At 47.0% G+C, this 25,567-nt stretch overlaps 1 protein-coding gene across 1 annotated transcript in view; it reads left to right on the top strand.

Annotated features, from left to right (window-relative positions):
• The window catches only part of THSD4 (thrombospondin type 1 domain containing 4), a 1,773,455-nt gene that overhangs the window by 410,151 nt on the left and 1,337,737 nt on the right, over positions 1–25,567 (top strand). The window lies entirely within an intron of this gene.

Here is a 25,567-nt window from a genome sequence, read left to right as displayed (position 1 = left end):
CACCTCTGTGTACTACCGTGAAATAGTACTGGAATTATACGCAAACCTGTCGAGATCTGGGAGTTGGAGCCAGGAGCCTCTGCTTTCACTGTCCAGTCCCCTGGCCCAATTTCCACCGTCCTTGTAGAACCATGTGCACTCCTCCCTTCTAGAGTTATTACCGCTCTGTTCTCTCTGTTCCAATCTTCTGTTTGCTCCTGGCTCTTCCCTTTGCCTCGGACTAACCTGGCATCCTTTCCTTGATGCTCTTGCTGTGGTTGGCCCCTCCGCCAGTTATTACCACTCCCTCATGGCTTTCTCTCTCTCCTGCAGAAGTGACTTCCTCATTTGACTCTCCAGATGTTTGGAACTACAACTCCCACCCGGCTCTAGCCAACCTGGTCAATGGTGAGGGACCATGAGAGTCTGAGCCCAGAACATCTGAAGTGCTGCAGGTTGCAGACCTCTGGATGAAATGATCTTTATGTCTCGGTGTGGTGATTCTGCAGGGGAAATTGAAGTAAAGGAAAAAGAAAACAATTAAAAGACGACAGCTCATGTAGGTATCAGGTAATAAAATCACGGCAAAAATGTTGACAGTAAAAGAAATCGCGGCAAAAATGCTGTGGTTTGACCTGGTAAAGGTGTACCCCATTATACCATTGAAGGGGAGCGGAGGTTGCGGGGGTGTCACCTGCATCCCTTAAATGATTGTGCCGCAAAAAACCGCAGCATTTTTGCCGCAATATTTTGTAATCATTGGCATTTTTTGCCCTGATTTTAAGACATGGAACCCTCATGTAGATGGGCCGCTAGAACCTAAAGTAACTCCTTAACATGCGTAGAGCAAGAAGGATTCATCCCGCCTCCACTCAGCTTCAACCTCTACATGGAACCACTGGGGCTACTCCCCACTAGCCTTGATAAGGGCTAGCTCTAGCTCAAGGTCAATTCCTTCAACGGCATCCATCAACTAACCATCAAACTTCCACTCATTCAAGCATTGATATCAAGTACTCAACTGAAGCTTAAACCCACAAAGGCAGTGTTCATCATTGTTGGGGACCAGCAAAAAAAAGAACCAGCTGACGGAAATTACATTTGATAGCTTCTCTCCCCAGCTCCCATCCAGTGGTAGATCCTTTGGTTTCCACCTGAACAGCAACCGTTCCTTCAAAACCCACATAAGGATGAAATCCTGGGCAGACTGGTACCAGGTGCCTCCTTCAAAAATCAACACTGTCATCCTGCAGCACCATTGTCCGGACACTGATCCTTTTTCCCATGCCCCCCCCACATCGAATTCCCGATGACCTTCCTGGCTCCACGGAAAGGTGTCCGCCATCCTGCATCCCATCTTATCACAGAACTGAAGACATACAACCACATCACAGCAAACACAAATGTAGCTTTATCTTACACTAAACCACTTTTTCACCACACTCACTTTAAATATTGGGTTGTCCACATCCTTGCTATAGTTAAAGTGAGTCTTGTGAAGTAGTGGCATTGTGGGATTAGGTTGCATAGGACTTTCGCCTCGAGGGCCGGAATCCTGATGGGTTTTCAGGATATCCCTCATTAATATTCATAAGGAAAAATGTGCATACATTTCGAATCATGCTTTGCGCATTTATCTCATGCATATTAATGAAGGTTGTCCTGAAACCTCGGCATGGATCCGGTCCTCGAGGCCTGGAGTTGGACAAGTTAATCCCTTAACTTTGGTATTCCCAATGTCTGTAGGCTTTACCTTCTTTTATAGGCATTAATCTTAACTTTTAGAAAACTTGTTCTTTTGCCACTGAAACTTATATTTAAAAAAATGCCTGAATAAAAGATTGCTTTGATTTATGGACTGACTGGTTCGCTGAGCATAGAGGGAATCCGAGGACACGGATCATGGCATATTGACCAGTCCATAGAAGCCCATAGTGGGGACCCTGCATGGCCATGAATGTTTAGGAGTGTGCTGCACAGCACGCAGTCCCATGCTGGATTTATCTGCAAGGCGGAGGGGACCCGGTTGCTGCCTATCATGCCTTTCTCATTATAAAACCCGCACCTAGATTAAAACCCTGGTCATTGAAACTTGCTCTGCTTATTAAAAAAGTTCCTCCAGCAATTTGTGATGTTGAACTGCAAGGCCACTAAAGCAATACACTGATGTGTCTAGGCCATTACAGCAATACACTGATGTGTGTAGGCCATTGTTTTTGCTCGATTAATAGATATTGGGTTGTTTATGTTTACTATTTAAATTGGAAACAGCCACATTACAGCGCCCTTTCTAGCAGTCCCATATCTTCTTTATTGACCCTTTGATGCTGTATAAATGCTGTTTACTTCGTACCTACAGCTAGCAGATTTCAACCAATAGTGGGGTCGACTCAGCCCTTTAGTCTTCTGAGGTTGATAATATCACTCCACTTGCCTTTTCTAAGAGTTTCACCTATTAACCTCAGGGCTACAAAAGAGCAAAAACGTTTGCGACTAGTGCGATAAAAAAGCATCTTTTAACGTGGCCTTTGATATCACTTTAAAGTCAAAGATGGCTGCAGTTGGAAAGGGCACAAGGTAATCCACTTTTTTTATTGCTGCAAACAAATTGCTTTTATTGTCGAAAAAATACACTGGGAAGTTTTTTTTCCTGTAAAGCAGAGTTGGGACATAGAAAAGCATGTTTTTTAGACCAATATGACAGGCATTTTCATTGCAAGTTTCACTAAAACAAATCTGTCGCTGTTGGAATCACCCAGATTTTAAAACTGACTACTTCTCAAATTACAACTCCAGAACCTTAGTACAAAATGTGGAAAAAGGTTTAATTATTCAAGGGCTGTTGTAAACATAATAAATATTTCAGCGAGATATTTTATAACGAAACATGTATAACGAACAAACATCTATTTTGTTGGTATATATATATATATATATATGGGGTAAGGGATTAAAATGGGTGGAGAGGGGGTTGGGTGTGGATTGGGAAACGGGGGAAATGGGGAGGGGACCCAAAATAAATAAAAAATACAAAATTCAATGATTTTTCGGTTATATGTGATCTTAACGACCCAATTTCAGAGAGGTATATTTAATCATGGAAAAAACACTGAATATTTTTTTATTTGCCCCCCCCATCCCAAGCCCCTGTTTTATTTAACCTTTTAAGGCCACCCCAACCCCATCCTGACCCATTTTAACCCCTTACCCCACTACACTTTATTTATTTAATTATTGCACTGTTTTTCGGCGTTATGGTCCGCTCTGAAACTTACCAATCTGTTTTGTTTGCAATTAAATTACTGGATATCGTTTTTACGATATAATTGTTTCATTATAAAATACCTCTCTGAAAATGATTTCGGTAAAATCACATTGAACCGTTTTTGGGTTGTGCATGGTCATTTCTTATTGGGCGCAACACCCCCTCCAGTCCACTATCAATCCTCCGCTGGTGAAAAATTAATTTTTGGCCCTCATTGATCACTCGGAGTGGGTGAAATTCGGGCTAACCTGAGAGGTTGGAAGTTCACTCTGAAACGCTGTGCAGATATTTTGGCCAATCAGAGGGCGGGCACACTCTGGCCAGAATGCACAGAGTCCTAGCCATTCAGGGTCCCAAAATGCTACTCGGATTAGCTGCAATACTGGGCATTTCATTCAATCACTCCCACTAGCCACCACCTCTCCACTTGTGCAAAAGGAAGGGGGTTATTTCCCTAGGTACAAAGAGGAATCTGGGTTGGGCAGAGTGATTTGCTATTCCGTTCTACCCAAACAAATGGCACCACCCCTTCTTACAAAGTGTTTGTGATCTTCTTGGTTTAGAGGGCAGGTTTAGAACTTCAGAGGCAATAACTAAAATACATCATTATAGCAATAGGCACCCATTCTGGGGGCTTCACCAGGTGGTAACAGCCTGGGGTCCCAAGTTATAGGCCCGAGCGAATTGAAGCCAGTTGACACAGCAAACATGTGATTGAAAGAGCCACAGACCTATTTGTATTTTTTCTGATCGACCCAGTGCCACTGGTAGGGCTCTTCTAAACACTGAGGATTAGAGGGAGCCTGAGGGTAGAGTGGCACAATGGAAATATTTGGAGTAGATTAACAGGAGAGTGTCCAACTGGGCACTCACTGTACAGAGAGAGGGACAAGTGAGTTCTAAGCACTCGTCTAAGATGTATACTATCAGATTTGAGTTTAAGGGGGAGGAGACTTGGTGAGGGGGTTATCTACCCAGAAATTCACATATTTTGATTAGCGGGGAGCCTTGATAAGCAGCCTGGCATATGTCTGGATAGCTGTTAAGGTAGGTGGTGATCATACCAGGTGCAGCTCTCTCTGTGAGCCAGGAATAAGATCCTGAGTTTGATGTCTTATGTCAGAAGCAAATTAAAGGTCTTGAAGGCATGGGTTATTTACTCAGGTTTCTTTGTGCCAAGGACGATGTGGGCATGGAGGTTATAAGGCCTATAGACATTGTGCAATACCACAGAAGGAATGATAGTCGAGGAACCAGCTGCGGAATAACCACAGCAGGTGCCACTATATGGGTTTACAGTAATAGAAGGCTAACGTGCTCCTGTAGTTACTTGCGGCTTCGAGGATTGATCACCTTCAAAAATGACTCTCAGATTACGCGCTTGGGTAAGTGCCAAGAAGCAATGAAGTTATGTAGACTCGACTCATAAACATATATCCTGATGGTGTGCCATGGGTGGTGGCCATAAGGAGAGCATGGAGCCCGGATGCACAGTGTCCTCAGAAGGAACGCAGGGAGAATGGGTCCACAGGGTCCTCATAAGGAACGCAGGGAGCATGGGTCCACAGGGTCCTTATGATGAGAATAGGGAGCCGGGGTAGGGAGCCTGGATCCAAAGTGCACTTTTGAGGAGGCTAGGGATCCTGGATTCACAAGATTCTCATGAGGAGGGTAAGGAGTCTTGATCCTCAGGGTCCTCATTAATAAAGCAGGGAGCATGGGTCGACAGGGTCCTACTAACGAGAATAGGGGGCATGGGTCCACTGTGCACTTTTGAGGAGGCTAGAGAGCCTGGATTCACAAGGTTCTCATGAAGAGGGTAAGGAGCCTTAATCCAGAGGGTCCTCATAATGGGTGTAGGGAGCCTAGATCCACAGGGTCCCCATTAGTAAAGCAGGGAGCCTGGATCCATGGGAATACCATGAAGAGGGCAGGGAGCCTAGATCTACAGGGCCTTCATGAGGAGATAGGGATCCTGGAAACACGGGTCCTCGTAAGGAAGGAAGGGAGCATGGGTTCACAGGGTCCTTATACCGGGAATAGGGAGCCTGGGTCAACAATGTACTTTCGAGGAGGCTAGGGACTCTGGATTCACAAGGTCCTCATGAGAAGGGTAAGGAACCTTGATCCACAGGGTCCTCATTAGTAGAGCAGGGAGCCTGGATACATAGGATCAAAATGAAGAGGGCAGGGAGCCTAGATCCATGGGGCCCTCATGAGGAGGTAGGGATCCGGGATCCGATCCACAGGGTCCTCTTAAAGAAGGCAGGGAGCATTGGTCCACAAGGTCCTTATGATGAGAATAGGGAGCCTGGATCCACAGTGCAGTTTTGACGAAGCTAGGGAGCCTGGATTCACAAGGTTCTCATGAGGCAGGTAGGGAACCTTGATCCACAGGGCCATCACGAGGAGGTTTGGGAGCCTAGACTCAGGATCCACATGATCCTCATATGTAGGGTAGAGGGCTTGGATCCACAGGGTTTTTATGAGGAGGCCATAGAGCCTGTTTCCAGGATCCGTAGGGTTCGCGTGAGGAGGGTAGGGAGCCTCAATCCAGGATCCATAAAGGCCTAATAAGGAGGGTTGGGGCCTAGATATACAAGGTACTTAAGAAGGTCCTTCATTTTGGAGATGTTCTGGCAGAGACAGAGGGTAGCCATGGACAGAGAGGCACGTTAAGCCTTTTTTTCTATTTCCAACGCTCTTGTGCTGGAAATATACACAAAGGTTTAGGGTTCTTTGGACCACTGGAGAGTGTGTGAGAGGAGCCATGCGGGAGGCTGAAGTCGTTCGGGGGATGGTTTAGAACCTCCAAATTGACCCACAGAACTGCTCGGGTTGCCAAACATTTGGATCAGCGAGTTGCACATTTCAATGGGCTACTTTGGGGGCATTCAGCCACCCTTACTGGATGTCAATCATATTAAGCAGGAACTTAAGCTCAACACAATATAAACTGTTTAAACAAAAGTGTGCAAGACCCTCTACTGAGAAGGAACACGTCCAAATAACCTGTTCTATTGGTACGTTCCCACTCTCGAGGGTCTAAAACCACACTTGAACTCACTGCACCCATCACAAACAAGAAATACTCATTTGCATATCAGTCTGGTCCCACCCACAAGGGCAGCCCAGCACCGAAATAGACTGCCCATGCTGGACTGCTCAGGCGGGTTGGACCAGACCGATATGCCAATGGATATTTCTCCTCTGTGAAAGGTAAAGTGAGCTAAAATGTGGTTGTAGACCCTTGAGAGTGGGAACGTACCGATGGAACAGGTTATTTGGGCGTGTTCGTTCTCAGCAGAGGGGCTCCCAGACCTTTGCATGAACAATCTTCTGCCAGACTATGGAACAATCCCTATATCAATCCAGCATCTCTGTTCACTCCTGATACGAACTTGGACATTAACTGTATTTTGAGCGGGCCGCCATCACTGAACAGTGGCGGACCTGTGCAAGAAAAGGGGTGGGGCTTACAGCCATTATATGCATTTTCTTACCTGTATCCTGGCCCATGGGGAGACGAAAGCCAGCGGGTGGCCCAGGGAACCAGCTGTGAGAAAGAACCAATGGAGAGGGAAGGATAACAAGGGGCACAGGAAACAGGAACTCGTGGCTTGTTCATTGAGGTCAAGGGAGGAGAAGGAGGAACAGAAGAGCAAGCGGAGGAAGTACGGCACAGATAACATAATGAGCTATGCAGGGCCACAACAAGACAAAGCAGTAAGAAAGCAGAGAGGGGGCCAATCCTGAAAGTCAAAAGGGAAACACCATTATATGCATTGTGCAGAGCCTGCGAATCTGGAAAAACAGCTCAGACTTCCATGCCTGCTCGCTGCTCTCCTTATGCTCTATTATTTTAACCCTAACTCATTTCCCAAGTTTTATAAGCTTCACTCAGCCTTGAATATTTTGTTAAAGCGATTGTTTTCCCTGCCCGGATTGTATAAATCACGGTTTTCCATTCTGTGCTAAGTAGCCGTCCCTTCTCACATTTTTATCGTCATTCATTAAGTAAAACTGCACAGGAGAACAATTTGGCCAAGTTATTATTCCGTGTGCCCAGTTCCATATCAAACACCATTTATTTCTCTTGCACTATTGCTTTTGGAGTCATGATTTATCCGAGACTTAATAGCTCTTAAAATGTTTTATCGAAGCCTCGTGTGAAATTCCCAGCCGGTTTAAAAGGATGTTTAATTTGCTTGCTAGGCTGATTCCCCTACTCCTTCTGTCTTGGTATATCCTAACTTAGACATCCAGATAGTATGACCAAAGAGCGAACCAAGGGTGTTGCTAGGTCTGGAAAAGATCCGGGGCTATGCTAATGCCGGGACTGTCGGGACTTGGGGCTGGCTAGCCTTTAGGTTGTAGCCCCTGAGCTTCTATCCATGGCTGTAACCAAAATACCCGGGGCTATAGTTCCCTTAGGGCCCCCTGCCCCTCCTAGTAACGACTCTGGAGCAAACGTTCCATGCTCTGATTCACACGCCTGTAAGAGTGCAATGGAAGCCAGGCATCTTAACCAGTGTTGCGTAACACAGTCCTCTTGGGTGCAGGTTGGGAGGACCATGGACGATGAACCTCTGGGTGCCAGAAGAAGCCACCCACTAGTATTGCAATCCCTAGAGGTTGACCCTGGTGGATCCCCCGAGACCCTCTCTCTCACTCCCTCAGTCTTGTATGTAGGGGTCCCATATTAGAACTGTTAATCCGACCCCACGCAGTATGGGGGAATTGTCCATCAATCCGGCGATCACAAGATCCAAATGCATCATACACGAACTTCGGGCCTCAAAGTGCTCAAGGGTTTCGCAAGCCTGTAGCCACTTTATTTATACAGGAGAGCCGGAAGTCAGCTCCTAAACCCCCTTGTGCCACAACTTAAACACTCACCATTATGTTGGAGGTGTAATGGGAGGATAGCATGACAGAGATTCTAGTCACCAAGGAGTCGGGAGTTGGCTTGTGGAGACGCTTAGGTGCAATGATAGTTCTGCCTGAACCCAAAATGGCAGAAGAGAACTTTAAACCCTCGGGCCATGATCACCGGGCAATTTCTTTGGCAGACAACAATGGGAAGTCACAACATCCTGGGCTAACAGACAAAAGAACCAACCTATCCCCAGCAACATTGGGGAAATTAGAATTAGTGACACAGTATATAAGGAGGTGGAAGAAGGCAGACTGTGAGTGTGTTAGGAACACAATCCAGAGCCACGGTGAAGGTGGAGCGAGAGTGAGAGGAGGAGAAAAGCAGGGCCGGCCTTGGGGCAGGGCGGACCGGGCGACTGCCCAGGGCGCCATCAGCCCCCCACAACACCAGCACGGGTGATTTTTCAAGGGCTCCCCCGAGCTGGCGTAGTGGGAGTAGCCGCAGGGGCTGGGCACATTTAATAACAATAGAGTGCTGATCCAAAAGCATCAGCACCCTATTGAGATGATTACCTTCTTGCTCCGACGCAGGAGCGAGGCGGTTTTCATCAGAATAGGGCACTCATGCATCACCATGTGTGCCCTATTCCAGTGATTAACTCCCTGCTTAGGCCCCGGAGCGGGGAGTTAAAGAAAATTGGTGCCCCTTGCATTGAACAGGGGCATGCAGGTAGGGGGCGCCACATTTTTCTTACACCACCGAGGGCGCTGCCACTGCTGAGGCCGGCACTGGTGAAAAGAGCAGTTTATTGAGCGTTGCAGTTCTGTCCGTATGGTGTGTCTGAAACAAGGGGAAACTTGTTGTTAGGAACCTGCTTGAGGATCCAGGCCAGGTCCTGGGAAGGGAAGGAGAAGCCTAAAGGAGAAGTAGGGAACCCAGCATCTGCCGTGGAATTCCTCCCAGTAGGACGACCTTTGGCTGGTGGGAGAGAATAATTTCCGTCTGTCCGGCATCCAGGCAGGAACAGAGAAGGTCTGGCTAGTAATCATTTTGGGCAACCCCTAGGGCAAGGGGAATCATACATTCTTGTTGGTAGGCATGTGCTGTGCCTACTTCACAGGAGCCTAGGAAAATGACCTGTGTCAGAGAGTCATAATATCCACCTACGGGACAACCAGAGGAGAACCTCAGAAGTATGCTGTGTCGATATAAAGATGCTGCGACTATGAGTGATCTGAAGAAAGCCATTGAGGGCTATGTCCCTGGAAGCGGGGAATGTTTGAATAGGGAAATGGTCTACCACTGTGACTCCTCCACACCATCCATTGAAAGCAATAAAGGTGTTGAACTTCAATCCTTGTTTCATTGTGTTCAGTTGCCTCTGCCCTGTCACAGTTACTGAAGATGGTAAACATGTTTTCTTTCATCCTGAAAGTTCTTTATCAGCCACTGGGCTGCTGCATTATTCATGCATAGCCTTTCATGGCAGAATACAGGTCAATATTGGCGATTTCGCCATGGAACAGGATACAATACCTAACGTTTATCTCCGAAGCAAAATACATTTTTGTTATGATGCAAAATGTAAAAAGAGATTTAGAGTTCAGGGTCATGATTCTACCCGCTTCCATACAGTAGGTGCCAGCGGTCCAAACTGATTCAAGCAACAATGAGGTGATTTGACCATTTTAAGGAAGGATCAGTTAACGTTTTCTAATGAGTCAGCTCTATAGCGGTTTAGCTGATCCAAACCATTGCTCGATTCGAAAAATCTGAGGCTCTCCGACCCCTCCACTCCCATATTAACAAACATAGTTATCTTACCAAAGTAAAGACACAGGACTTCATTCCATGTTTGCCAGAATACCGGCAAATGGAATTGCCTTTGCCGGCACTTGGTCTGCTGGAATAACCGACAGATTACAAGTGCCGGGAAGGACGGTTAATCCCCATCCCATGGAGTCCCGTAGGACTCTATGGGGGTATTCTGACACAATTACCGGTCGTGCCGGTGGCAGTTTTTGCTGGTAGCAGTGGCGTCACTAGAAATCATATAAGGGGGGTCAAACCAAGGGCAGGGACGTCATTTCACCAAAATGCCAGGGGTAGCGGAAGTGCCATCACAGTGCCACGCCCCCAAGAGTGACATCACAGAAAGTGATGTCATTTGGCCACACCCCCACAGTAAGTGATGTCATTAGACCACACCCCACAGGAAGTGGTCATTTGACCACGGCCCCACTATGAGATCACAGAAGTGGCCTCATAAAGCATTATCCCTCAGTGCACTAAGAAAAAAATGGTTACGATATCAGTGTATTGTGACATTTCATACAAGAATGGATCATCATATGTAGAAGAATTCATGGTCAGCAGTGTACACATCTATCAAGATTCGGTCCAGGCTGCCCTAGTTGGGCGCCAAGCATTGAAGCCATTAATGGAGAAATTACAGAAGCAGGCCATTCACTATGAATGTACATACCCATTCGCCTCCTATTCAAATTAAATGGAAGGTTCCATGCGCCTGCTATTCAAATTAAATGGAAGGTTCCATGCGCCTGCTATTCAAATTAAATGGAAGGTTCCATGCCATCTTTTCTCTTGAGAGTGGCTCAGAACCTCTTAATGTTGATGTGGCATCAAGCACAGGTTCATCTTAATTTTTGCAAGAATGATATATGATAAAAGTCAGATAAACTCCCGTCTTTATGGTCACTTTGAAGTTTCATAGAGAGGGTGTTATCCACAGTCACCTGCATTCATTTGCCAAACACACAACTGGATACACAGATATACAAGGATGACAATAGTGATCTTATAAGAGTACACTTCCCCTCCCTCCCAGGAATCAGAATTACTGCAGAGCTTGATGGGCCCAACCTGTAAACAAGGTCTCGACAGTGCACTCCCTTCAAACCACCAAAAACACTTTTTACCTATATCAATGGGCATGCTAACCAGAAAAGCTACTGCAAGTCACTTCCCCCCCAAGTAAATATGAGCCTTCTGGCCCTAAAGTACCCTGTGATGTGTCTAATGGAGCACATAATTCCTTCCACGGGCCTTCTACACTGGCTAAGGTCCCTTAAACCTGCCCTCACACCAAAGTGCCCAGCGACCTGCTCTCTGCAGCCACCCAGTTTCCCCATCAGAGCTCCAAAGTACCAAGCTTGGCAAACTCCCCAGCCAAGGTGTCAGCTCATTAATATACCAAATGACCATAATTTCGTACCAATTTGGGGTTCATAGCTTCTACTAGTTTCAAACAGACTTGTACAGATTATTTTTATAAATAGGTCTCAGTGTTCTGCTTACTGCAGGTTTGTCAAAGCCTTTTTTACATTTTTAAATATTTAGCTGCATGGGATTTTCTTAGGTAACTAATGAATTAATTTAAAATGAACACTGACAAGACATGCTTAATTACCGTGTACTACTTGAAATAGACAGTATCTCACTCCATCTGCAGTGAGAGAGATTGTTGTTGTGTGCAACCAATGGTGAACCAAGGAATCAATGAAACCAGTTTTGCCTCTAAAACGTTAGAAGCCGGATTACTTGCTTGTGAAGGGGACCATGTTATGTTTCACTGTTGTTGCTACTTAGCTGTAAAAATAAGTGATGGCCTGACAAACCTGTCCTTTCTCTCAAAGTGCCCTGCATTTGCCTTCTGGTCACCAATTGCCCTGCCCTGATACCGTCCTGCTATCTACCCCCTCTCTTAGAGAGAACAAGTGTCCCAGACACAAAGTACTTATTTTGTTTCATAGGTCTCGTGCACCTACCATTTCTTGAAACCATACCTGGACTGGTTTGGAAATCATTTCCCTGGATGCCGGATCTGCCTGAACTAGGGTTCACACCCGAGTATCATGGATTCTTGTCTTAATTCTGCATGAGTACTTTGGATCACCAGGTTTCAGAAGAGGTTTGCAGCCGTTCTAAGCATACCTCTCAAAGATGTGAAATGCCTGACAGGCCATGAGAAGCAACATAAAGAGTTGCAGCGCCCTGAAGCAGGACCTTCCGGGCGCACAAACTTGTAAACAACTTCGACAAATCTCGTTGTGCCTGTGCTATTTATTTATTGTGATTTATAAGGGTGCTAATCGCAAATAATATATTGGCTGCGCTATGTTGAAGGGAACTGCTGTGTGGAACCACTGGATCATATTTTCAGAGGAACTGAAGAACACATGACACTACCACAAAACGAAAGGGTTCTCCCACCACCCAGATTACTAGCTGGTATCATGTACACACGTTTATATTACAAAACGTAAATGCAGCCTGCTTCTGTGCTCTGCTCCGTCATATAACAGCAGAATCAATGTAAACTAGTGGCGTTAGATGTTTTTGCACGAGCACAGTAAAACGCTAAAGCTGGTAGTTTCAGGAAAGGTTTCCCTCAGCTCCCTATCTAACAAAAATCAAATGTACACATCAGCGCCCTCCCATGGATGCAAGCCAACATATAACAACGTTATGTGTTCTTTCACACCCAAGGGGAGAGGGGTGATGTGCACACCTGCTTTTTGTTAAGCAGAAAGGTCATGGAAGTTTGTTCATTATGTATGTTTGCGTGCAAGGTAGAGGGTAGGAGTTGGAAGGAGGCATGTGGAGGAGATGGAAAGGGGTGGCACACTGCACTACCGCCTGGTCCCCTGGTGTTTGCATTTTCTTAAAGGGCGAAGCCTTATCGGCAGGGCCGGCCTTAGGGCAGGGTGTAGTCTTACTCAGGGGCACTGAGTATGCGGGTGCTCTGGGGCCCGCCCCCACCCTGCAGGAATGGCCAATTACGTGAAAATCCCCATATGTTGCAATGGGACTTTTTTTGCCACCCCCACCCACAAAACCAAAAGTCTACACCCCTTGTCTCACTGGCATATTGTGCTTTGCTTAGGCCCCACACCAGACAGCACTCAACACCAGTTAGCCCCCCACGAAATGTAGGTTTCGTTGCAACCCTGCCACTCATCAAACCCACTACAGCCCCTTTTGAGCCTTCAGCCACTTCCCTCATACACCAAGCCATCAGCTACCACCTCTCTCATTGTAAACTGAATGCTTTCCCCTTCAACGACCTCCAGTTCCCCATATCTCACTTGCTGCCCAGTACTTTCAATTGTCACTGCCTCCCCACGTCCTTTTCACCATCACTAAGCACCCAAGCCTTCTGCCCCTATTCAAAACCCTAATATGCCAGTACTCAACCATCCCTGCATTATTGACCTCCAGAACCCACTTGACGGAATTTTAACGGCTTCAGTCCATTGTTGCGGGCTCTCAGAACCCGCCCTTCTCCAACCTTCAAATCCCACTTTCACCACTCAGGCCCCCTTTGCTGATCATCATCACCAGCCGCTTTCACAGCCCTAAAACCAAAAGTGAAAATCATACTTGACTGACCTCAAAATTCCTCAGCCTTGGCCTCCTCCTACTAACTACAGATCAGATATGGTACTCTCGGGTGACGGGTCACACTTACAACCAACACTAGTGCCAAGTGACAAAGCTGTACAGCCCAGGTCATACCTACGGGATCAGCATGTCTCTGCGACTCTGCCGTGCTGGTGGTCGGAAATGTGCCACTGCCCTCGCCTGCGGCATCGCCGCCGGGTCCTCGTGGCAGGGACGCTTTAAAAACGAAACCACCCAGGCAGCCAGCAGCGCGCACCGCAAGCTGTCGCCGACGGCGGCTGTGCTGCACGACAGAGGCCCGGCCCACCCGCCCCCCAACCGCACACACACACACACACACACACACACACACACACACACACACACACACACACCACACACACACACACACACACACACCGACACCGGGCACCCACTACTCACCAGACTTAGTCGCGGCACGGCAGCTGGTCTTCAGGGCACGGGTCACTGGAGCAGCAGCTGGAGTTGATCGGGGAGCAGCTGCCAGCACGTGCAGTTAACCGCAAATGAAATCAAAATGGAGGACCAGGACCACAAGCATCGCAGCACGCTGTGGCCACGCCCCCTCCTCCTCTGATTGGTCAACAGCCAGAGGTCACAAGAGATTGACAGGGGTCGCTGGCCAATCGCCAGCGGTCGCTCTTGCGACCTCTGGTGACCCCCAAATGACGTCCCTGACCAAGGGGCACAAATACAACGAGGTGGGGTGGGGTGGTGACACATCAACTAAGCGTTAACAGGACAAACTGGTTTAAATATACCTATATTTTACCAAGCTGCTTACAAAAAGTGACATTGAGCATGTAGAGAGTAGGTTTAATACAGGTTTTGCATCAAGTTAATACATCCTAAAAAGTTAACTCATGTTCAACAGTTTCAAGAATGCCCTTGCACTTAGCAAGGGACTGCATTCTTTGAATTCAAGCAGACTTCACTGCCTGCACAGCTTCAAATAAAGTGTGGTTGGAGGTGGTATTGATCTGAAGAGACATCACTTACAGCTCAGCTTTAAATAATAGCCAGTCAATAAGAGTCAGTTTAACAGAAGAGATATCACTCATACCTCAGTTTCAAATGATAGTCGAGGACAGCCTGTTTAACAGATGAAATGTCACATAAAGGTTCTGATCACAGGGGGGAAGGAGACCGCTGCTCCTTTGGTCTTTTAGCAATGGTTTCAAGAATCTCACTTTGCCCCCGTGGAATGGTTTACAGTTTTGAGTTTCGGGCTGTACCTGTGAGTGGCGGCAGGTGAATTTTTTAATTGGAGGGGTGTAACATTTTCCCCAAATATGCCAGTGTGATGGAGCAAAGCGTGGTAGCCTGAACCAATCAAGAAGCATTGGGGGCTTCACTCCACCTCTAAGAATTTTTTATAAATAATGGCTTAAAATGGTGCATTTTATGGGACACTTTATTTTAAGAATTGGGTAAAATGTCAAACATTTTTTGTAACTGGTTTTGTAGGGTAACTCATGAAAAATAATGCAATAAATGCAAGTCAACAACAGTGCAGGGCAGCATTTTGCCAAAACATTTTCATGATGGTTTTGCCCACAATAAATGCAATTAAAACTTTTTGTTCACGCTGGCTGCACCCATACATTGCCATCCTGGCTACACCAATTTATACCAGTATTCCGATATAAGCACATCTTCATGTTTGCTTTGTGCATAATAACAGGAATGATGATACTATAAGAAAACATGCCCACACTTGTTCTGCCAAAATATGGCAGTATTCCCACGTACGAACATACTTCAGTTGGCTTTACCATTAAAAATGCCATTCTACAGTATGAAAACATATGTACTGTTAATGTCCTCATACATTTTTATACTGTAGTACTACTCCAGTGATTGATTTACAAAGCTATTTGTTTACACTTGTTGGTGTCATTTTCCTTATCCTCTATAATAAAAAGCCAGCCGTTAAGCAGACAATTTAAAGCATACAACTCATTGTCCTTTCAATGCATTATGTATGGTGCAACTATGCAGCACGGATATTATTGTTTAGGTATTAGTATGATATAGTCCTTTTGACCCTTGAGTATCCTTTTTGTTTATCTAGTTCTGAACCGTGATAGTAGGGTTTACAGTGGAGCTCTCCTTTCTTTGGTCTTAGTTTCAAAACATGTCAAAACTGGCTGCATCAAAATGCCAGTCTTAACACTTAAACATTTATCATGATTGCTTAATCAAAGATGTCCAATACAAATGTCATGCCACAGTAAGAAATGGCTAGACTGGCTGCACCAAAATGTCAGTCTAGCTACATAATAGCACTCATTATGCTTGCTTTATCAGAGATGCCCAATACAAAATGGCATACCACAATAAGAAATGGCTAGACTGGCTGCATCAAAATGCCAGTCTAGGCACATAATGACACTTATGCTTACTTTAGCAAAGATTCCCAATGCAAAATATTATGCCACTGTAAGAAATGGCTAGACTGGGTGCATTAAAGTGCCAGTTTAGCAACATAATAATACATATTATGCTTGCTTTATCAAAGATGCTGAATACAAAATGGCATACCACAATAAGAAATGGCTAGATTGGGCCACTACAATGCCAGTTAGCTACATAATAACACTTATCCTTCTTGCATCTATGATAGATGCCAAATAAAAAAATTGACATGCCTGCCCTCTGGGCCCCCAGTGCCTCGCACACACAAAATGTGATAGTGTGCATGCGAGAAGCTGGGGGGCCAAAGGGGCAGGCATGTCATGTTTTTTACTAGGCATCTATCATAGATGCCCAGTATAGAAATGCTATGCCTGCCCCCAGTGCCTCACACGAGGAACTGATATGGGCTGGTGGGGAGGTGGGTTGTGCAACAACCCCCCCCCCCACCAAAATCAGCTCCACAGCCCAGTACAAACACACGCACAAACACATTCACACAACCTTGACGCGCAGCACATTCACATGCACACCAATCAACATACACTCACTCATTACACCCAACACAAGCATACACACACATTTAAATTAACTTACCTTCTGTCCTGGTCCTGATATTTCCTCCCAATTCTCCATCTCCCGCGTAGCATGAAGAGGAACCAAAAAGTAAAGAGCGCTTCCTGATTTGTGCACATGCACGCAAGAGCCAGAGCACTGATAATGAAGTTCCCAGCTCCGTTCGTATGTCCAAAGAGGTGCAGCTGCACGTGACGCGCACGTGTAAACATACATTTCCTCAATGGGCCATCCAAGGCTCGGGAAGCAAACGTCGCCGGCTTTGCATGGCTCACTGGATTTGCGATGCTGAGGAACAAACTGTCATACAGAAAACACGTTTCTCTTTCACAGTTCAAGCCAGCTGAGTCGTGCTCGCTCAGCTGCAAAAGGCAGCTGAGGGAGTGCTTAGTGTTTACACTGCACTTTCTCCTCCATTATGGGCGAGGTGCCCGTGAGTCGGCGCCCCCTCAGCCATTATGGAGAAGCTACCACTGGTACACCATTGATGAATGTATGTACAGGTTCAGTGTGGCCGGAGATGAAATACTGTTGACTTTGAAGTCATATACGAACTGCATTGTTGGGAATGCAGTTATTTTCTAACACATTTAGGGATCCATAGAAATACCCTGCAGCAGAAGGCTACCAGGGTAGCTCAGCAGGTTGAATGACTGTTGCTAAAATGTTATATATTTAAAACTAGCTGTAAATCTTAAGATTTTTTGAAATTCCTTATAAACAAACAAGTGCTATAAAATGTGTTCAGCCAGAGGATGGGTTTACTGGTAGCTTGCTTAAATTCAGGGCCAGTGGTGGGGAACGTCTACTCCCATTGTGAAAATCAAAATTTGAAACCCATGAACCCACAGTTTAATTTCCTATTTCCTTCTGTCAGCGCAATAGAAGAATTTATTTGTGATTAAATAGTTTGAGAAGCATATAACCGCTTTAGAAATATATCGCATGATAAAACACAAAGGAAGGAGCACAAAAATCACAGGGTAATTTGTGTTGCAGCCTGACAAAATATTGTAAAGGAAACTAGTGAATGTAAGTTTAAGAAGCATGTTTCAGTTTGGAAATGTCGTTTGTTTTTTCTACACAAGAGTAAGCTGCACATTTGATAAACAATAGTGTGCCCGGCATGCAGGTAGCCTGCTTTTAACACTGATGGCCCCAACCCCAGTGATATTCATGGCCCATTGATTCCTGTGTTGTCCCTTTCAGGAGCATCTTTAAGGCTCCTGGAAACAGTTATTTGTCAAAGGGGGGCAGGCCATCAATTAGGGGTGGCAAAGGTAACAATGGGGGGGGGGGGCAATTGCCCCATTTGCTCCCCTCTAGGCGGCTGCCTGTGTCTGGTAGGGGGAAGATTTACTGCTAGCACTTGGCTGGAGGTAAGTCCTTAACCCTTACTGGCAAAGTTGTAGTTGGCCAGTCTGGTGCCGGCAAACGTTCTTACTGGACCTTCTACTGTGTACAAGCCAACTTGGAATGAGGCCCACATACAGGCAAGCTGAAAGTAGTGTTTTGACAATTTCAACAGTCAAAACGGAAGTGCTCTGCGTCACCTTTAATAGCAGGCATTACTGAAATGTACTAATTTATTCCCTCTCGTAGTTGGAAGACTGTCTGAGGCCTGCCTGGTGTTACTACTCCAGTCCCTTCAGCCTTTCACAGATGCCGATCTGTTAGAAACTCTTCCCATATGAATACACTCCATTTCAATGTCAAAAATACTAGCGTCACATTCATCATGCTCCATTTCTCCCACTTCTAAGAGCTATGATATCATGTTATCGTTAGGGTGCTTCACTTTGCAACCACAAAAGAATGAAACCCTAATTCGGGCGTGCCTGCATTCACACATGTGATCGCTGGTGCACGTAAATGTCTGGAGGAGTTCCGTCACTCACTGTTCATTTTACCAGCTACTCATATCACCCTAAAAAGGATGAAAGGTAGAGTCTGGCATTTTGTGCCATGTGACTTTATCTATCCTGGCTGTACTAGCCATTGAGAGTTAACATCATCTTTTCATTAATTATTTCCATAACAAAATTCAATTCAACGGAACCTATTTGCCTTGCATTGCTACGATTAAGTGGCAGTGGCGTGCCCAAACACTTTTGACTTGGGTGGCCCAAGTCGGGCACTGACTTATGCAGGAGTGGCATGGAGTGCAATTACACACACACACACATACACACCATGATCATAGTTTAGGATAATGGGGTTGGGGAGGCCAATCAGATTCCTGGGGTAGCACGTGCCACCACAAGCCACTCCCTTGACACGCCTATGGGAAGTGTTAGGGCGTGAAGGAGTGTCCGCCAGCACTACCAGAGTTCAAGATACTGGCCTGCAATATGAAGAAAAGGAAGAAAATCTGAGCTGGGCATATCTGACACGTGACTGAGTGTACCCCAAACATACTGGCTTTTTATTGGTGTCAGACTTTTACACAGATATTTGACTATTATGATGAAAGCTACTCACTTACCTAGGTTCAAACTACCACCCCATCCGCTTGCTCCCACCCCCTCGCCTCTGCAGTTTCTCTCCCACTTCCCACACCTGTGCCCACCTTTTCTCTATTTGATGTTTCCACCTTTCAACCTACCCCCTGATTCAATGTTTGCATGTGAACAAATAAAACACATTTTATTATTAATCATTTGCATTTATATAGCGCTACAAACCGCTGCTTATTATTACTCACAGTGTGTGGTGCTCAATTATCGACCTGGGGTTTGGCCCTGCTGGGATTCGAACCTGCGAACTCACTGTGCTATCTGACCTGATTTTACAAAAGCAAAAACTACTGGCTTTCTCGATGCTGGCTGGGAAATAATCTTCCATAACCTTTGCAAAAAAGAAACACAAAAAAAAGAAATCTCATATTTAGAGAAATCAAAATCTTGAAAAAAAATGTTTATTCTGGTTGTCAAGTATGTCTGCTGCCCGACCTAATCCCAGGGCCTAGTGTCTGTTGTTGGATTGTAATAACAGGTCTCCCGCAATGAATCCTGGGAGTGATGGAATTGTGTGCAGTGGAGTCAATGAATCAAGTGTTAATTCCTCCAATCACTCCATTTATCATACCATATATATATATATATATATATAAATGCCATGTTTTGCAATCTTCAGATGGATAATGTCAAATAATTTGGGGGTCACAAAAAATTTAGAAATATATCCATTTGTTTTTTGCATCTGAATATGGCTTGTACGATATGCGTGTACCACGTTGGTAATTGTGTTTGCGGAAGCCATAGGGCCTCATTACGAGTCTGCCAGTCCGGAAAGAACGGTGGTGGTAAATCCACCACCACCGTTCTTTCCGGACCGGCTGATTAAGAGTCCTGCAGGTGGGAGATGTCACTCCTGCCAGGTCTGACCTGGCGGGTTTAACACCTCCCGCCTGCAGGCGGACGTGGAAACACCGGCACCATAACAGCATGGTGCCAGTGTTTCTACTTCCCCATTCCCATGGAGTTCTAGGAATGTGGATTAACAGAACTCCGCTTCCGGAATTACCAGGTCACCGGGGTTGTAATGCCCCGTTGATTCCGGCAATCACGGAGGCAGAATGGTAATACGAGTCCGGCGGTAACCACCCGGAATTTCCGGCGCGGTTACTGCCGGACTCGTAATGAGGTCCATGGTGTCCAAACATATAACCCCAATTGTGGGATCCCTTACCCCCCCCTACATGCACTGCGAGCCCCTCTATTCTCTCTGGTGTAAGATTCTCAGTGTGTCTGCCATGGTAAGGATTCACAGGAGGAAAGGGAGCAAGGGATGCTGGGTAAAAAAGCAGTTTGACCCAAAAACAGGAATTAGGTTTTCATTAAACCATAAAAGTGAATTGTCAAAAAAGCTTCAAGTAATCTCTTCAATGTTAAAACAAACAAGCATTAAGCTCTGGTTGGCGATCACCCAAGCGGGGGTGACGAGCACTTACCTGAAACTCAATCCAACCAGACGGAGTGTGCGCTCCTTGGCAACTAAGTCAAACAGAGGCTTATCCAATCATGGCTGTGCAGCAGGCATCTCGACTGTTTGCGCCAAATCTAGGCCAGAGGAAAGACCCCCCCACCCCCTCCCTAATGACTGCGACCTGCCATTCTAGCAGCACGTTGACCAAATTAATACAAGGCCAGGCATCAGCTAACTGTGTTATGCAAACTACTTACCAACGGTTGTGTCGTTAACACAGGGGCATGTGTCCACCCACATCGTTGTGTGGGAAGATCCTTGTTTGAGCTGAGTTTAGGGAAGTGACTTTGGGTTAGGGAGGGGGGGGGAGCAGAGACCCCCATCCGGTCACTGCTCCTGTCACACATCGATAGGTGGAGCACGCTCCTATCTGGCCTCCCTACCTCAGCCCTCACACTCCTCAAAGCGGTAGTACGTGGCACAGCAAAATTAAAGTCAACCCGAGCGGGGCGGTTATGCCCACAATACAGACAGACTTCTTTTGGGTGATCTTTGCCCGCCTTGCAATACCCAAAGTACAAACACTCATGCAGAGCATGAGCTTTTTAAAACGTGTTTACATGTAAGTGATATGGTGAACCCAGGCGCACGTGCGAGGTAGGCAATGCTCATCACCCAGACAGGACCAGTGTTCCATGCATATCTATGTGCCGGTCATGCCAGATCAATTATCTATGCATGTAACCATATGCTTAAGTTTAAGCGCCTAGATGCCTCTAAATAAATAAATGTAGGGTCCGGCTGATTGACCCTTGGCTCAGAGCCCAGCCCCGCCCTCGCACACAGAGTCCCAGGTGCACCTGAGGACTTAGGCCCCCAATATGCTAGGAGCTGCCTGGGATGCACGCTGCCTGGCATTAAACATTCAAGGTGGGGCCTTGCCACAGCACGCCTCACCTCCCCAACCTGGGCTAGGATTGGGGTAGGGGCCACGAGGATGACCTGGATGTGTGCAACGCTATGCAGCCGCCGTGAACTTACATAGCTGCTGCGCGTGTTGTTCTTGGCCCGGAAGGAGACTTCACTCAAGCTGAACTGCGACATTATTTCTTGAAGCAATAGTAATAAGGCGCGAGGCCCACCGCATTATTTTCCTTGGCCGCCATCTCGTCACCACGTTGGGATTAAGCTTCCCAGGTTTTGGCTTTTTGCTGGCGTGTTCACTGGGGAAAAGTGGTTTTAGTTTTCTGAAGTAGTGCCACCGCGGTTGTTATCCTTTTTTTAAAAAAATAACCATTTTGTAATAGGTCCTCTATAAATCTCGACCGAGGATCAAAACGCGCACCAGAGCGTTAATGCGCTTCAGAAAAGCATTTTCCAGCTAATGCGTGCAGAGGTAGCCAGACTAATTGATAAGCCTTTTAAATTATCCAAAGGGATGAAGCGTGTTATCTCTGAACACACAGGGCGAAGAGACATTCTTGAGGCCCTGACAGCGTGTCACTAAAGAATCCGTGTACAGATCCTCTCAGACATCCAAGCACTCAGTAATGGCACTTGGCCATCGACACATAGCTGCTCAGCAGCCATTTGCATTTTGGTAATACACGTTATCTGCGTAGCCCCTGTTTTCCGGCCCTAACCTGGGCCATGGAGTTCTCCGGCCTTGCCCAGGTTAGGGATATCTCTCATGGGAACCACCACTCCCACGCCAGATGGACAGGGAGGGGCGCTGCACCTGAAAATAAATTGGTTTTAACAGGACATGGGCTAGACCCCGAGTTCTTACTTTAATAACCGGACACAGACACCAGAGTTGATTTCATATGGATCCCAATTAAACTTGAATCTACTTAATACGTTACCCTGACGTGAGTTCCCTCTAAGTGGGGATCTGTTCCATCAGCCCACCATTCCTTGGAAGGGTCTCAGGGACCCTTGGGCGGGGGGGGGGTGTGCGACACAACATACCCCTTCCTTAACTCTAGTCACCACTCAATGTCATGTGAAGCCAGAGTATGGACTCTGTGGGTAGTCCCCCAGGCAGGCCACCATCATGGCAGCCTCAGGCAGGCCACCTCTTCCTCCCGCTACTTCACGCCAGGGTACCTCCCCTCTACTCTCTTATATATACTCCTCAAATTCTACCCTTACTTAACAGTTCTACTTAACATTCGCTCTACCAATTTTCACACTCAACCTTCCCCCTACGTAGCATTTACCATACTTAACATATATTACATATTTAAATATATACACTGTCACATTGGTGTTTCCATGGTTATGGGGGCGGGTCATGGGGAAAGGAAAGTGACATTGGGGAACGGGATATGACGGGTGGCGGGAGGAGGGATTAGTTCAGTCATGTACAGAGTTAATAAAGGGAAGACGTGTGCATCCTCTCTCCGTGTCTGTCTCTCTGTAAGTGCGCCACGCGCAGTGACCGAGGCCTACCCATGCCACGACACTGGCGATGAGGTGGGCGGCCTCCTGCGGGGCGCACGTGGAGCGGAGAGTGAGGTGAGGACGTGTGCAGGGCTGCACTACGGCCCGTCGCCCACAAGGCGGATGAATAAGGCCTCTTCAGCCACATGCACCAGAGCGCAAAGGGAACGCCGGAGGCCCGCCTCGGAGGGGCTGATCTAAGCGGCAGCTCCGGATTGACCCGAACGTTCTATTCCCGGGCCGCAGTGGTGAAAGCTGAAGCTGGGGGACTCCAGCTAGCAGGCACGTGCCCCAGAAGAGGGGAGGTGCAGCCTGCAACACGGTAGGCCAGGACAGCAAGCCCACCAAAGGGGAGACATACCAGGGCAAGGCCCCACCCCCACAAGTCCACAAAGACACGGATGGTGCTTGTGCCCAGAGAGGCAGCCATCCTGGGGAACTGAGAGAGTGGAGGCGTTTTCTTTCAGAAATAGTGACACTTGGAGGGCTGGAAGCCCTGGAGGGAGTGGTGCTAATGCCCAAAGAGGCAGCAACATCCCAAAAGACATGGACAAGGGACCTGGGTCTAAGAAACCCCAGTGGCACAAGATAAAGAAACGACCAGGAGGTCAAGATGTCCGGTCAGGACAATGACCAAGGGGGGCAAGCCCTGGGCCAAGGACAAGGCCCCCAGGTGGCAGACCAAGTCCCATATAGGCTGCCTGACACGCTGGCGGCCCAGATGCCATGGGCATTTGACGTTACCGACCCCAGCAACATGGGTCCCAGATGGAGCAAGTGGATTACAGACTTTGACCTGTACATGGGAGCCACAGGGCCCATAGAAGATGCTTGCCAAATATGCCTATTAAAGCTGGCAGTAGGTTCTGCTACTCGTGACGACATCATTGACGAGATGCCCCCCGACTCCATTGACTCCATTCAAGACCTGAAGGACGCACTTGCAGCTTACTTCGCCCCCCATACCAATGTGGATTATGAAAGGCACCTGTTACACAGCACCAAGCAACACGAAGGTAAGTCCATGGACGCCTATGTCATGCGGCTGCGCACAAGGATGAAACACTGTGACTTCGCAAATTATTCCAACACCGAAGCAATGAGGTCCCAAATCATAGCAGGGTGTGAATCCCAGACATTTAGGAGAAAATTGAACGGGACTCATGGGAAGACAAAGAAGAGAGAGGAGAGATAGAAGGAGATATGTAATGAGAGCGAGACCTGAGCGACGATCAAGGCGTCATGTACGCTATCTGGTGGAGCAATCACCATCTGACTCAGACCCCAGCTCCTCGGGAAGCGACCAGAAGAAGAAGGCATACGTCTATGCTTTAGGAAATTCCACTGCCACAGCACACAGTCCCACATTGATCATTAAATTAAACAAACAACCCACCGAATTCCTGATCGACACGGGCGCCATGGTGAACGTCATAATTGAAGCCATCTTCAAGGAACTCCCTGTGAGACCGAAGCTGAGCCCCGCCACGGTAGACATCTATGCCTATGGTGCCAAGGCACCCTTCAAGGGCCTAGGACAATTTGAGGGCACATGTCGATACAAGGGGCATGAGAAGAGAAAACCTGTTCACGTCCTGGCAACCAAAACAGACAATGGATGTGTGCTAAGCTTCAAAGCAGCGGCCGACATGGGACTCATCCACGTCCTATCCAATATCATGGTCCACAAGTACATCGACCCTGTGGAAATGATTAGCAACCTTTATCCCTGCATTTTCCAGGGCATCAGAAAACTAAAGAACAGACCCATAAAATTACACATAGACGAATCCGTACGTCCTGTGGCCCAACACTACCAAGGGATCCCGATTAACATCCAGAGGAAAGTGGAGGACGAATTACACAAGCTGCTCCAACAGGACATCATCGAGCTGGCCACCGGCCCCACCACGTGGGTATCCCCGATAGTACCAGTTCCATAAGAAAGGATCGGAAGCGATCAGGCTCTGCGTGGACATGAGGCGCCTGATCCAAGCCATACAGCAGGAGAGACACCTGGCCCCATGCATCACTGACATGATCCATCTCCTGAATGAGGCCAAGGTGTTCTCAAAACTGGACTTACAGAAAGGCTATCACCAACTGGTGTTGAGCCCCGAAAGCCGAAACATAACCACCTTCGTTACCCATCTAGGCCTCTTCTGCTACAAAAGACTTAGCTTCGGGGTATCCTCGGCTGCGGAAATATTTCAGGCCGAGGTACATAATGTCATCAAGCATATACCAAATTCCCTTAATTAGGGCGACGACATCCTGGTTTTCGGCACCGATGTCAGCAAACACGATGAGGCCTTAATGAAAGTGTGAAAGGCCTTGGAAGCAGTCAACCTCACCGTAAATCGGGACAAATGCAAATTCCTTAAGAGCATGCTGAAATTCTTTGGACACATATTTTCGGAATCAGGTATGTCTCCAGACCCCGATAAAGTGGCTGCGCTGAACTACACAGCACCCCCGGTCAATGTTTTGAAATTGCGCTCTTTTCTAGGGCTAGCGAGCTACTGCAAGCATTACATCAAAGACTTTGCGACAGTAAGCGAGCCTCTGAGACTGCTAACTAGGCAAGATGCCACCTTCCAATGGACAAATGAGTGCCAAAAGGCATTTGAAGCCAT

The sequence above is a fragment of the Ambystoma mexicanum genome, chromosome 11, assembly GCF_040938575.1.
Source record: "Ambystoma mexicanum isolate Mex_15411 chromosome 11, UKY_AmexF1_1, whole genome shotgun sequence".
NCBI lineage: Eukaryota > Metazoa > Chordata > Amphibia > Caudata > Ambystomatidae > Ambystoma > Ambystoma mexicanum.
Note: the sequence above shows the minus strand (reverse complement) of the source record. Positions and strands in the feature narration are given on the sequence as shown.